The 15137-nt window shown below is 41.3% G+C and overlaps 1 long non-coding RNA gene across 1 annotated transcript; it reads left to right on the plus strand.

Moving 5' to 3' along the window:
* The first annotated feature begins 1824 nt into the window (after positions 1–1824).
* On the plus strand, positions 1825–6285 carry LOC135573650 (uncharacterized). Its single transcript, XR_010464807.1, has 2 exons — positions 1825–4531; positions 4620–6285. It is a non-coding gene; the product is annotated as an uncharacterized LOC135573650 (long non-coding RNA).
* The last annotated feature ends 8852 nt before the right edge of the window (positions 6286–15137 follow it).

A 15137-nucleotide genomic window follows, 5' to 3' on the forward strand; every position in this document is an offset into this window, starting at 1 on the left:
CTCTCTCACTCACACACACACACACACACAAAACCACACTCTCTAACTCGCACATGTTGAGGGACTGAGATGGAAAGTACCCATAGAAGCCTCAAGCCTCTCAGATGGGCTGCCCGGCAAATAAGTGACGCAATGTCACAGGAACACAATCATTTCTCTGGGCAGGAACTGTATAGGAACTGAGTCCAGTACAACGTTTGAAAACTGAGAAATATCTCCTGGATGTGGGAACATTGCCATTACATTTAAATTACGTGTTAGTGCAGATCCTCCGCACTCCATATTGAATCTAGGCCTTTGTCATTGTTAGTGCAGATCAGAGATGGCCACACGGGGACAGAGATGGCCACACGGGGACAGAGATGGCCACACGGGGACAGAGATGGCCACACGGGGACAGAGATGGTCACACGGGGACAGAGATGGCCACACGGGGACAGAGATGGTCACACGGGGACAGAGATGGTCACACGGGGACAGAGATGGTCACACGGGGACAGAGATGGCCACACGGGGAAAGAGATGGCCACACGGGGACAGAGATGGCCACACGGAGACAGAGATGGCCACACGGGGACAGAGATGGTCACACGGGGACAGAGATGGCCACACGGGGACAGAGATGGCCACACGGGGACAGAGATGGTCACACGGGGACAGAGATGGCCACACGGGGACAGAGATGGCCACACGGGGGGGACAGAGATGGTCACACGGGGACAGAGATGGTCACACGGGGACAGAGATGGCCACACGGACACAGAGATGGCCACACGGGGACAGAGATGGTCACACGGGACAGAGGGGACAGAGATGGCCACACGGAGATAGAGATGGCCACACGGGGACAGAGATGGTCACACAGAGATGGGGGACAGAGATGGCCACACGGGGACAGAGATGGCCACACGGGGACAGAGATGGCCACACGGGGACAGAGATGGTCACACGGGGACAGAGATGGTCACACGGGGACAGAGATGGTCACACGGGGACAGAGATGGCCACACGGGGACAGAGATGGTCACACGGGGACAGAGATGGCCACACGGAGACAGAGATGGTCACACGGGGACAGAGATGGCCACACGGGGACAGAGATGGCCACACGGGGACAGAGATGGCCACACGGAGACAGAGATGGTCACACGGGGACAGAGATGGCCACACGGAGACAGAGATGGTCACACGGGGACAGAGATGGCCACACGGGGACAGAGATGGCCACACGGGGACAGAGATGGTCACACGGGGACAGAGATGGCCACACGGGGACAGAGATGGTAACACGGGACAGAGATGGTCACACGGGGACAGAGATGGCCACACGGGGACAGAGATGGCCACACGAGGACAGAGATGGCCACACGGGGACAGAGATGGCCACACGGGGACAGAGATGGCCACACGGGGACAGAGATGGCCACACGAGGACAGAGATTGTGAATAGAAGGTGAATGTCTAAACTTTCTCTGGCTTCTCAGGTGCCGCTCACGCTTGAAACACTAAGATTATATTTCCTGCTTGTCCCCATTGTTTGGTGTAGCAGTAATATTAGGATCCCCATTGTTTGGTGTAGCAGTAATGTTAGAATCCCCATTGTTTGGTGTAGCAGTAATGTTAGAATCCCCATTGTTTGGTGTAGCAGTAATATTAGAATCCCCATTGTTTGGTATAGCAGTAATATTAGGATCCCATTGTTTGGTGTAACAGTAATGTTAGGATCCCCATTGTTTGGTGTAACAGTAATGTTAGGATCCCCATTGTTTGGTGTAACAGTAATATTAGGATCCCATTGTTTGGTGTAGCAGTAATGTTAGGATCCCCATTGTTTGGTGTAGCAGTAATATTAGGATCCCATTGTTTGGTGTAGCAGTAATGTTAGAATCCCCATTGTTTGGTGTAGCAGTAATATTAGAATCCCCATTGTTTGGTGTAGCAGTAATATTAGGATCCCCATTGTTTGGTGTAGCAGTAATATTAGGATCCCATTGTTTGGTGTAGCAGTAATATTAGGATCCCCATTGTTTGGTGTAGCAGTAATATTAGGATCCCCATTGTTTGGTGTAGCAGTAATATTAGAATCCCCATTGTTTGGTGTAGCAGTAATATTAGAATCCCCATTTTTTGGTGTAGCAGTAATGTTAGGATCCCCATTGTTTGGTGTAGCAGTAATGTTAGGCTTTGTCTTCACCTGCTGAAACTGTGTGAACAAAACTCGTTAAATTTTATTTTATTTATTTGATTATTTAAAAACACAATTCCACCACACATGTAGATGCAACGTATTTTAAATGATCAAGGATAACAGTTTTTCTTTTCTATTTCCATTGTGGTCCTCTTGTTTTGCCCGGTAGCAAGGGACTTTGAACCACTTTGCAGAATGTGAATGTGCAGCTATACCTCTTGGCTGTGGGTGAGAGGAGGAGGGGGAGAAGAGGAAGTGGAGAGGAGGAGGTGGAAAGGGGTGGTGACAAGCCAACAGAGCCCAAAGGTCACATTTCGAACCAAACCCCGAACACCACGACCACCACCAGTATTCTCATACACCCCCACACAGTGACATCACAGTCTAGAATCCTGCCTTACATTTGGGATCCCAACAAGACCGAAATGCATGGCCAGCAGCTACAGTCTGCACCATAGAGGATACAGTCCTGTTAAACCCAGGGACATCACCCAGAACACATCACCAACACACACACACCTACCTATCTAACCTCTCTCTCTCTCTCTCTCTCGCCCTCCCCGTCCCTTTCACACACATATACATAAACAGTGACATCAGAAATCACTTTCAAGATTCACACCTTTTATCAAATACTCAACAACCCCAAAAAATGTCTCTTTCTGCACACCCCGCCCTGTGCAACTGGGTCCGACCCCAGGTGGTGAAGGTAGACAACAACACTTACATTATGCTGACCCTCAACACAGGGGCCCCACAAGGGTGTGTGCTCAGCCCCTCCTGTACTCCCTGTTCACCCATGACTGCGTGGCTTCGCACGCCTCCAACTCAATCATCAAGTTTGCAGACGAGACAGCAGTAGTAGGCCTGATTACCAACAACGACGAGACGGCCTACAGGGAGGAGGTGAGGGCACCGGCGGAGTGGTGACAGGAAAATAACCTCTCCCTCAACGTCAACACAATGAAGGAACTGATCGTGGACTTCAGGAGACAGCAGAGAAAACACGCCCCCATCCACATCGATGGTGGAGAAGGTGGAAAGCTTCAAGTTCCTCGGGTGTTTGATTTTATCGGTACAAAATCTTTAATGCTCTTGTGGTGTGAGATGTGTAACGACACGTTTTGAGAACAGCAATCAGCAACAGCCAATGAGATGATGACGTTGTTTCACATCAACCAGAATGTTTAGACTAGAGCAGACTAATGACTACTACTAGTATGAATATATAGACTAGAGCAGGACTAATGACTACTACTGGTATGAATATATAGACTAGAGCAGGACTAATGACTACTACTAGTATGAATATATAGACTAGAGCAGTACTAATGACTACTACTAGTATGAATATATAGACTAGAGCAGGACTAATGACTACTACTAGTATGAATATATAGACTAGAGCAGGACTAATGACTACTACTGGTATGAATATATAGACTAGAGCAGGACTAATGACTACTACTGGTATGAATATATAGACTAGAGCAGGACTAATGACTACTACTAGTATGAATATATAGACTAGAGCAGGACTAATGACTACTACTGGTATGAATATATAGACTAGAGCAGGACTAATGACTACTACTAGTATGAATATATAGACTAGAGCAGGACTAATGACTACTACTGGTATGAATATATAGACTAGAGCAGACTAATGACTACTAGTATGAATATATAGACTAGAGCAGACTAATGACTACTACTAGTATGAATATATAGACTAGAGCAGACTAATGACTACTAGTATGAATATATAGACTAGAGCAGGACTAATGACTACTACTAGTATGAATATATAGACTAGAGCAGTACTAATGACTACTACTAGTATGAATATATAGACTAGAGCAGGACTAATGACTACTACTAGTATGAATATATAGACTAGAGCAGGACTAATGACTACTACTAGTATGAATATATAGACTAGAGCAGTACTAATGACTACTACTAGTATGAATATATAGACTAGAGCAGGACTAATGACTACTACTAGTATGAATATATAGACTAGAGCAGGACTAATGACTACTACTAGTATGAATATATAGACTAGAGCAGGACCAATGACTACTACTGGTATGCGTTTGTACTTTCCTTTAACCAAAGCTAAATCCTTACAGCTCTGAAGTTCTTTCTGATATGTCTTAATTCCTTTCTTTTTATTTTGGGGATTTTTGTGTATTGTTTTGTATTGTTCGGTATTATTGGACTGTTGGAGCTAGAAACACACACATTTAGTTCGGTATTATTGGACTGTTGGAGCTAGAAACAAGCATTTAGTTAGGTATTACTGCACTGTTGGAGCTAGAAACACAAACATTTAGCTAGGTATTACTGCACTGTTGGAGCTAGAAACACACACATTTAGTTCGGTATTATTGGACTGTTGGAGCTAGAAACACCAGCATTTAATTAGGTATTACTGCACTGTTGGAGCTAGAAACACAAACATTTAGCTAGGTATTACTGCACTGTTGGAGCTAGAAACACCAGCATTTAATTAGGTATTACTGCACTGTTGGAGCTAGAAACACCAGCATTTAATTAGGTATTACTGCACTGTTGGAGCTAGAAACACCAGCATTTAATTAGGTATTACTGCACTGTTGGAGCTAGAAACACCAGCATTTAATTAGGTATTACTGCACTGTTGGAGCTAGAAACACCAGCATTTAATTAGGTATTACTGCACTGTTGGAGCTAGAAACACCAGCATTTAATTAGGTATTACTGCACTGATGGAGCTAGAAACACCAGCATTTAATTAGGTATTACTGCACTGTTGGAGCTAGAAACACAAACATTTAGCTAGGTATTACTGCACTGTTGGAGCTAGAAACACAAACATTTAGCTAGGTATTACTGCACTGTTGGAGCTAGAAACACAAACATTTAGCTAGATATTACTGCACTGTTGGAGCTAGAAACACAAACATTTAGCTAGGTATTACTGCACTGTTGGAGCTAGAAACACACACATTTAGCTAGGTATTACTGCACTGTTGGAGCTAGAAACACAAACATTTAGCTAGGTATTACTGCACTGTTGGAGCTAGAAACACAAACATTTAGCTAGGTATTACTGCACTGTTGGAGCTAGAAACACAAACATTTAGCTAGGTATTACTGCACTGTTGGAGCTAGAAACACACACATTTAGCTAGGTATTACTGCACTGTTGGAGCTAGAAACACCAGCATTTAATTAGGTATTACTGCACTGATGGAGCTAGAAACACCAGCATTTAATTAGGTATTACTGCACTGTTGGAGCTAGAAACACAAACATTTAGCTAGGTATTACTGCACTGTTGGAGCTAGAAACACAAACATTTAGCTAGATATTACTGCACTGTTGGAGCTAGAAACACAAACATTTAGCTAGGTATTACTGCACTGTTGGAGCTAGAAACACAAACATTTAGCTAGGTATTACTGCACTGTTGGAGCTAGAAACACAAACATTTAGCTAGGTATTACTGCACTGTTGGAGCTAGAAACACACACATTTAGCTAGGTATTACTGCACTGTTGGAGCTAGAAACACCAGCATTTAGTTAGGTATTATTGGACTGTTGGAGCTAGAAACACAAACATTTAGCTAGGTATTACTGCACTGTTGGAGCTAGAAACACAAACATTTAGCTAGATATTACTGCACTGTTGGAGCTAGAAACACAAACATTTAGCTAGATATTACTGCACTGTTGGAGCTAGAAACACAAACATTTAGCTAGGTATTACTGCACTGTTGGAGCTAGAAACAAACGTTTATTTAGATATTACAGCACTGTTGGAGCTAGAAACACAAACATTTAGCTAGATATTACTGCACTGTTGGAGCTAGGAACACACACATTTAGCTAGGTATTACTGCACTGTTGGAGCTAGAAACACAAACATTTAGCTAGGTATTACTGCACTGTTGGAGCTAGAAACAAACACATTTAGCTAGGTATTACTGCACTGTTGGAGCTAGAAACACAAACATCCTGCTGCACCTGCAATAACATCTGCTAATATGTGTACGTGACCAATAAAATGTTATTTGATTTTGACATTAAACGGCACCTGCTAAAACCACACATGACACATCATCATACGTCTCCCTAGGCTGTAAAGAAGAGCCGTGCTTCTTTCTTTGAGGTTACAGCGTCAGTCACTCCTCTTCACAATAGTCAAGCAGACCTCATGCACCACACACACACTGCATGGCTCACTTCTGCTTTTACTTCTACAGGAGCACTGTTAAAGGGGAACTACTGTACACACCACCATGGCTCTTCTGCACAACGACTAAAACACTTCTCTGGACAGTATTGTCTTGATTTTGCTTACAGGAAACTAAGTCAAATCGCAGTCTGACATTCAGAATACCATAAATAATACAATGATCTATGTTTTAATTATTTTTTTAAATAGACCTTGTTTTATAGAAACATTATGGAGATAATTTGACATGAACAATAAATCTGCTAAATGTTGATCAAATGTTTTGAATTGGGTAATCTTAGTATTGATTCTGTCAGTCAAATACACAAATGGTTATTCTATCTAAATTGTGTATTTTCTCTCCCAGTTGAAAAAACTCCCCCACCTTTGATACTTCAGTATAATTTCCATCAGCCTCAGGGCGACCTCTACTGGCTGAAATGGAATAATGCAATGGAACCACATCTTTGATGGAACTGACATCCTCAAGGGGGAAAAAAAGTGAATCACTTTTGTGATTTTCAAGTGGGAAAGACATTTTCTCAAGCACGTTGTACATTTTAAGAACTCTAAGGGCAAAAATCTAAATAGATTATCAAAATGGCTCACATTTCAAAACTCTAAGCACATTTTCAATTGACTGAGTAACAACAAACAAATTCACAATATCACTTGTTCACTGCACCAAATCACTCTTTCAATTTGAATACACATTGCACTTTTCAAAATGCAATATTCATTTGACTTTTGATATGATTTTCTTGTCATTTGTTAATAATACATTTAACTATCACTTAATTGATTTTTTTATTTTATTTTTATTTCACCTTTATTTAACCAGGTAGGCTAGTTGAGAACAAGTTCTCATTTGCAACTGCGACCTGGCCAAGATAAAGCATAGCAGTGTGAACAGACAACACAGAGTTACACATGGAATAAACAATTAACAAGTCAATAACACAGTAGAAAAAAAAAAAATGGGCAGTCTATATACAATGTGTGCAAAAGGCATGAGGAGGTAGGCGAATAATACAATTTTGCAGATTAACACTGGGGTGATAAATGATCAGATGGTCATGTACAGGTAGAGATATTGGTGTGCAAAAGAGCAGAAAAGTAAATAAATAAATAAATAAACAGTATAAAAACAGTATGGGAATGAGGTAGGTGAAAATGGGTGGGCTATTTACCAATAGACTATGTACAGCTGCAGCGATCGGTTAGCTGCTCGGATAGCTGATGTTTGAAGTTGGTGAGGGAGATAAAAGTCTCCAACTTCAGCGATTTTTGCAGTTCGTTCCAGTCACAGGCAGCAGAGTACTGGAACGAAAGGCGGCCAAATGAGGTGTTGGCTTTAGGGATGATCAGTGAGATACACCTGCTGGAGCGTGTGCTACGGATGGGTGTTGCCATCGTGACCAGTGAACTGAGATAAGGCGGAGCTTTACCTAGCATGGACTTGTAGATGACCTGGAGCCAGTGGGTCTGGCGACGAATATGTAGCGAGGGCCAGCCGACTAGAGCATACAAGTCGCAGTGGTGGGTGGTATAAGGTGCTTTGGTGACAAAACGGATGGCACTATGATAGACTGCATCCAGTTTGCTGAGTAGAGTGTTGGAAGCCATTTTGTAGATGACATCGCCGAAATCGAGGATCGGTAGGATAGTCAGTTTTACTAGGGTAAGCTTGGCGGCGTGAGTGAAGGAGGCTTTGTTGCGGAATAGAAAGCCGACTCTTGATTTGATTTTCGATTGGAGATGTTTGATGTGAGTCTGGAAGGAGAGTTTGCAGTCTAGCCAGACACCTAGGTACTTATAGATGTCCACATATTCAAGGTCGGAACCATCCAGGGTGGTGATGCTAGTCGGGCATGCGGGTGCAGGCAGCGATCGGTTGAAAAGCATGCATTTGGTTTTACTCGCGTTTAAGAGCAGTTGGAGGCCACGGAAGGAGTGCTGTATGGCATTGAAGCTCGTTTGGAGGTTAGATAGCACAGTGTCCAATGACGGGCCGAAAGTATATAGAATGGTGTCGTCTGAGTAGAGGTGGATCAGGGAATCGCCCGCAGCAAGAGCAACATCATTGATATATACAGAGAAAAGAATCTGCCCCAAATGGATACGCTACTGAACCAGGATTATGTATTTATTTTATTTAACCTTTATTTAACTAGTCAAGTCAGTTAACAAGTTCTTATTTACAATGACGACATACCAAAAGGCCTCCTGCGGGGACGGGGGCCTGAGATTAAAAATAAAAAATAAATACAATTTAAATATATGACAAAACACACATCACAACAAGAGAGACAACACAACACTACATAAAGAGAGACCTAAGACAACAACATAGCAAGGCAGCAACACATGACAACACAGCATGGTAGCAACACAACATAACAACAACATGGTAGCAGCACAACATGGTAGCAGCACAACATGGTAGCAGCACAAAACATGTTACAAACATTATTGGGTACAGACAACAACACAAAGGGCAACACAAAGAGACAACAATACATCACACAAAGCAGGTAATCACAAGGTTAAGGGCAGAGAAAGCTTGTTGGACACATAGAAAGCCTTGTTGTAGAGCGTTTAACATAACATCCTGGGAGGGGCCAGCTGAGTATATCATCTGCATATTCATGGGTGAGACTGCCTAGGTAACGTATATAGTTTGATAACTGCTGAACACCGTAACGTTCAATATTTTTACATCATAAATGTATCAATTTACATCAATTTCTGTTAGAAGTTTTCAAACTAAATCATATATATTCCACACATGATCTGAATGTCATTGATACTCTATAAGCTGATTAATGTTGCCAAGCAGAGAGACAGCTGATACTCTATAAGCTGATTCATGTTGCCAAGCAGAGAGACAGCTGATACTCTATAAGCTGATTCATGTTGCCAAGCAGAGGGACAGCTGATACTGTATAAGCTGATTCATGTTGCCAAGCAGAGAGACAGCTGATACTCTATAAGCTGATTCATGTTGCCAAGCAGAGAGACAGCTGATACTGTATAAGCTGATTCATGTTGCCAAGCAGAGAGACAGCTGATACTCTATAAGCTGATTCATGTTGCCAAGCAGAGAGACAGCTGATACTGTATAAGCTGATTCATGTTGCCAAGCAGAGAGACAGCTGATACTCTATAAGCTGATTCATGTTGCCAAGCAGAGAGACAGCTGATACTCTATAAGCTGATTCATGTTGCCAAGCAGAGAGACAGCTGATACTGTATAAGCTGATTCATGTTGCCAAGCAGAGAGACAGCTGATACTCTATAAGCTGATTCATGTTGCCAAGCAGAGAGACAGCTGATACTCTATAAGCTGATTCATGTTGCCAAGCAGAGGGACAGCTGATACTCTATAAGCTGATTCATGTTGCCAAGCAGAGAGACAGCTGATACTGTATAAGCTGATTCATGTTGCCAAGCAGAGGGACAGCTGATACTCTATAAGCTGATTCATGTTGCCAAGCAGAGAGACAGCTGATACACTATAAGCTGATTCATGTTGCCAAGCAGAGAGACAGCTGATACTCTATAAGTTAATTCATGTTGCCAAGCAGAGAGACAGCTGATACACTATAAGTTAATTCATGTTGCCAAGCAGAGAGACAGCTGATACACTATAAGCTGATTCATGTTGCCAAGCAGAGAGACAGCTGATACACTATAAGTTAATTCATGTTGCCAAGCAGAGAGACAGCTGATACTGTATAAGCTGATTCATGTTGTCAAGCAGAGAGACAGCTGATACTGTATAAGCTGATTCATGTTGCCAAGCAGAGAGACAGCTGATACTCTATAAGCTGATTCATGTTGCCAAGCAGAGAGACAGCTGATACCCTATAAGCTGATTCATGTTGCCAAGCAGAGACACAGCTGATACTCTATAAGCTGATTCATGTTGCCAAGCAGAGAGACAGCTGATACTGTATTAGCTGCCAAGTCACATAGAAAAGGTGATCTTGAACGATGGAATAGACACACCGTGCTACTCCAATGCTACTCCAATACGTTAACCACCTGCTTTATCTGACGGTTCTATGTATGTCCGTTATCATCATAATGAAACTGGAAGACGGACATACAACATCCTCATTATCTGCCATCAGAATCAGCAAATAGGGTTTGTAAAAACCAATTCTGCGTATCAAGTTATAGCTAAATACTAAATGATGCTCTCATGGTATTTCACAGACAACTCTTCATGAATGACTCAGGGGTGAAATATGTGTTCAACTCTTCATGAATGACTCAGGGGTGAAATATGTGTTCAACTCTTCATGAATGACTCAGGGGTGAAATATGTGTTCAACTCTTCATGAATGACTCAGGGGTGAAATATGTGTTCAACTCGAATGAATGCACAATCAAAGATTCTGAACATAAGACAAGGGGCATTACAAGTGTTCTCAGTTTAGAGTTTTGTACTTACAGTTTTGAAAATATACTACTATACATCTGAAAAACGCCCTGAAGCGATTTAAATAAAATTGTTATTGACACCAAAATGCTACAGCCAATGTTAATGTCAGAGAAGTGAAGCTTGCTCAGATGGATTACAAATACAATACCAGTGAAGATTGAAGAATCCCTCCATGGCTTTGAGTAGGGAGATGGATCCCTGGTGTCTGATACACGCCGTTTGGTGAGAAGCAGATCCTGTGGTGAGCACGAGACTGGGAGACCATGTCTACTCTTTTGAATTTTGATTGAGTGTTTGCCTAATAAAGTCATGCTAGGAGATGTTAGTTATCTCATGAGAACGTTTGTTCCGTACCCCATATTGTGTTTCAGGTGCCAATGGCTATGGCCACTCATGTTGCAGCAGTGTGTAGGAGGGAGATTCCTAGATGTGAGAAGTGTGCCAGAGGGCATGGGACAAATAGGTGTGTGATTTCTGAGGAGAAAGTAGTTTGTTGCAATTGTGGTGGCAGACCATTTTGCTGGGTATCAGAAATGTCCTGTGCGAGTGAGACAGGTATTGGCTGCCTAGGCTATGCGACAGGTTGAGGTTGCCAGGGTTTGAGCAGAGCAGAACGTGACATGGGTGATGGGCCAAGGGTGAGGGATCATGAGAGGATACCAGTAAGTAGTAGGCCAGGACTGAGTGACCCAGACAGTTTGTGTTTTAGCAAGGTGGTTTAATTTTTACGATAATTAACTGTAGCCTACTGCACAGATGCAGGAAGTCACAGAAGATAAAAGTAGCAGCAGTAAAAAAGGTTATTGTGAGTGAAAGATTTTACGCAGGGCAGGCTACAGGCATAAGCGACATAGGCCCCCCGCAGAAAATATATACACTGAGTGTACAAAACATTAAGAACACCCCCCCTTTTGCCCTCAGAACAGCCTCAATTTGTTGGTGTTGAAAGTGTTCCACAATTTTGCTGGCCCATGTTGAGTCCAGTGCTTCCCACAGTTGTGTCATGTTGGCTGGTTGTCCTTTGGGTTGTGGACCATTCTTGATACACACAGGAAACTGTTGCGTGTGAAAAACCCAGCAGAGTAGCAGTTCTTGACACAAACCGGTATGCCTGGTACCGGTACAACGGCACTTAAATATTTTGTCTTGCCCATTCACCCTCGATATGGCACACATACACGATCCATGTCTCAATTGCCTCAATACTTAAGAAATCCTTCTTTAATCTGTTTGTGCATCAGCAGTTTTGATCTTGTTTCGTCAGTCACTGACAGTCACTGACAATTTTTCGTTAGTCTAGCTAGTTATGGACCGTGCACACAGGGCACGTGCCCAGGGGCCCTGATATCCAGGGGGCCCCCACTTTGTTAGATACTCTCACTCAGATATCATAGCATAAGTCATGGAAAATGTGTAAAATTGCAGGAAATTAGCTTTAAAACGGCAAAACTTTCTCTCCATGGCAAAATTGGTAGAATTGAAGGAAATTGGCTTTAAAACTGCAAAAAACTTTCTCTGCCCTATTGCAAAATAAGTAAAACTGGATCATTTTTAAATCAAATTTCTACATTTTCTCTCCACCCATTGGACAAAACGTGTAGAATTGTAATAAATTAGCTTTAAAACTAAAAATGTTCTCTCCACAGTCAAGAGGGGGGGCCACTAAAATGTTTTGCCCATATGGGGGGGGGGGGGGTCCCCCAACCAAATTATGGTATAATGCCAACAATGAAACAAGGGTTTACAACCCTTATACCTAAACCTGGTAAAGATGATATATAAAGACAATCTGCTCCCTGTGACTTCAATGTAGATGACTTAATGTAGATGACAAGATGTTTACCCACGTCATAGATAACAGACTGGAAGAGGGCATGACATTATTACTGATACTCAATCTGACCTATTTGATTACAGACATATGATTGATGATGGTTTTATTTTTTATTTCATTTATTTTTTATAAAGCTTTTGATAAGATTGAACACCCATGTATGTTACAAACACTGGAATATGTAGGTTTAGGTGAAAACAGTGCAAAGGTGATTGGAATGTTATATGATGGTATTAATAGTTCAGCATCTCTTCAACATGGAACATCTAAATGATTTGAGTGAAGAGAGGAATTCGTCAAGGATGTCCCAGCTCACCATTACTGTTCATTCTTGCTGCTGAGTTATTAGCTATCCTTATAAATGTTAGTCTGAAGAACAAATCTTACTGCAGAGCGTTTCCCTTCACCTTTGAAAATGAAATATCTTACAAGACTTCACTAGTTCTATGGTCAGAATAAGAACTAGATCAGTTTCCTTTTTCACCTAAAGCTAAAGAACTTGATCTCAAAACAATTAATGACATTTACCCATGTAATGATTTCATAAGACAGAGATTCAACTTTGACTTTAACCATTGTGTGTTTTGTAAATCAGATATTGAAACGGCAGAATTATTTTTCCCCCCATGTCAACCTACCGGTTGGGGTGCATTTCAGTACTAAATCACATAACGATCTATTCATACGCACTTTAACGTTTATCAGTTTGGTTTTCTAATGGAGGACAGGAAAGGTGAATGTACAGTATGTATAACTTGATCATAATTGGTTTTTTTAACTACCTCATTTATTGTTTTCTTAAACAAGGTAAAGTGAAATAAACCATCTTTGAAATTGGTTCAATCCAAACAAGCCCTTATTCTTTATCTCTGTAATTTGATTCCTGAATAGATTCCTGAATGTTTGTACAAGTTTGCTCAGTCTGTTTATTGAAATAAATGTTCTTTCTACATGTGAATTATGTTTGTTTGATTTTTTAAATGTCTAGGAAAACAAAAACACTTCTCTGGACAGTATTAGTATTGTCTCGATTTTTTTGCATCGTTATCAGAAAAGTAAAATAGCAGTCTGACATTCAGAATATCATAAATAATACAATGATCTATGTTTTTAAAAAATAGACCTTGTTTTATATTTTTTTAATTGTAACGATTGAGATCATTTGACATGGACAATAAAATACATATTTAGGCATAACCATTACATAGGATCAAAAGTCTAGAGGCTTACTCAATTTGAACCCTCTTATTAAAAATACCCAGAAGAAGCTAAATCAATGGCTACAGAGGGACTTATCTTTAAAAGGTAGAGTCCTAATAACCAAGGCTGAAGGTATCTCTAGACTAACATATGACGCTCTCTCTTTATATCTTGACAGTAAAATAAGCAAGGAGATAGACCAGATGCTTTTCAACTTTCTGTGGAGAAACCGCACCCATTACATTAGGAAAACTGTTGTAATGAACACTGAATTTTCTGGACTTAACTACTTTAAATAATACTTTTAAGATCAATTGGATAAAACAATTCCTAAGAAGACCCACTTCTATCTGGAATTTTATTCCTCATCATGTCTTTTCTACTTTTGGTGGCCTTAACTTCATGTTGTTTTGCAATTATAATATTGACAAAATTCCAGTGAAACTTTCTGCTTTTCATCGGCAGGTTTTCTTGTCATGGTCCTTAATTTATAAACACAATTTTTCTCCACACAGATATTATATATGGAATAATCGGGATATATTGTATAAAAATACTTCTTAGTTTTTAGAATATTGGTTTCAAAATAATATCCTATTGGTGAGCCAACTGGTAAATGCAGAGGGCATTTTACTCAGTTATAAGGAATTCTTATCACTTTACAAGGTCCCTGTAACACCTAAAGATGTTGCCATTGTTTTAGACGCCATTCCCTCAGGTGTTTCTCTGTTATTCAGGAACGTGTCAAGACCTGACCCTCAGAGCCTACCTTCTATTGACTCTTGTTGACTCATCAGTAGGAAAGACCTGACCCTCAGAGCCTACCTTCTATTGACTCTTGTTGACTCATCAGTAGGAAAGACCTGACCCTCAGAGCCTACCTTCTATTGACTCTGTTGACTCATCAGTAGGAAAAACCTGACCCTCAGAGCCTACCTTCTATTGACCCTGTTGACTCATCACTAGGAAAGACCTGACCCTCAGAGCCTACCTTCTATTGACTCTGTTGACTCATCAGTAGGAAAGACCTGACCCTCAGAGCCTACCTTCTATTGACCCTGTTGACTCATCACTAGGAAAGACCTGACCCTCAGAGCCTACCTTCTATTGACTCTGTTGACTCATCAGTAGGAAAGATTTGTTTCTCTTTTGGTCCATTCAACAACAGAGCGATACGAACCTTGTTATGCCTTATTTGAATGGATTTATTGATCATATCTGTTTGGATGTTGCCACACA

Source organism: Oncorhynchus nerka, linkage group LG10 (assembly GCF_034236695.1).
Source record: "Oncorhynchus nerka isolate Pitt River linkage group LG10, Oner_Uvic_2.0, whole genome shotgun sequence".
In the NCBI taxonomy this organism is placed as follows: Eukaryota; Metazoa; Chordata; class Actinopteri; order Salmoniformes; family Salmonidae; genus Oncorhynchus; species Oncorhynchus nerka.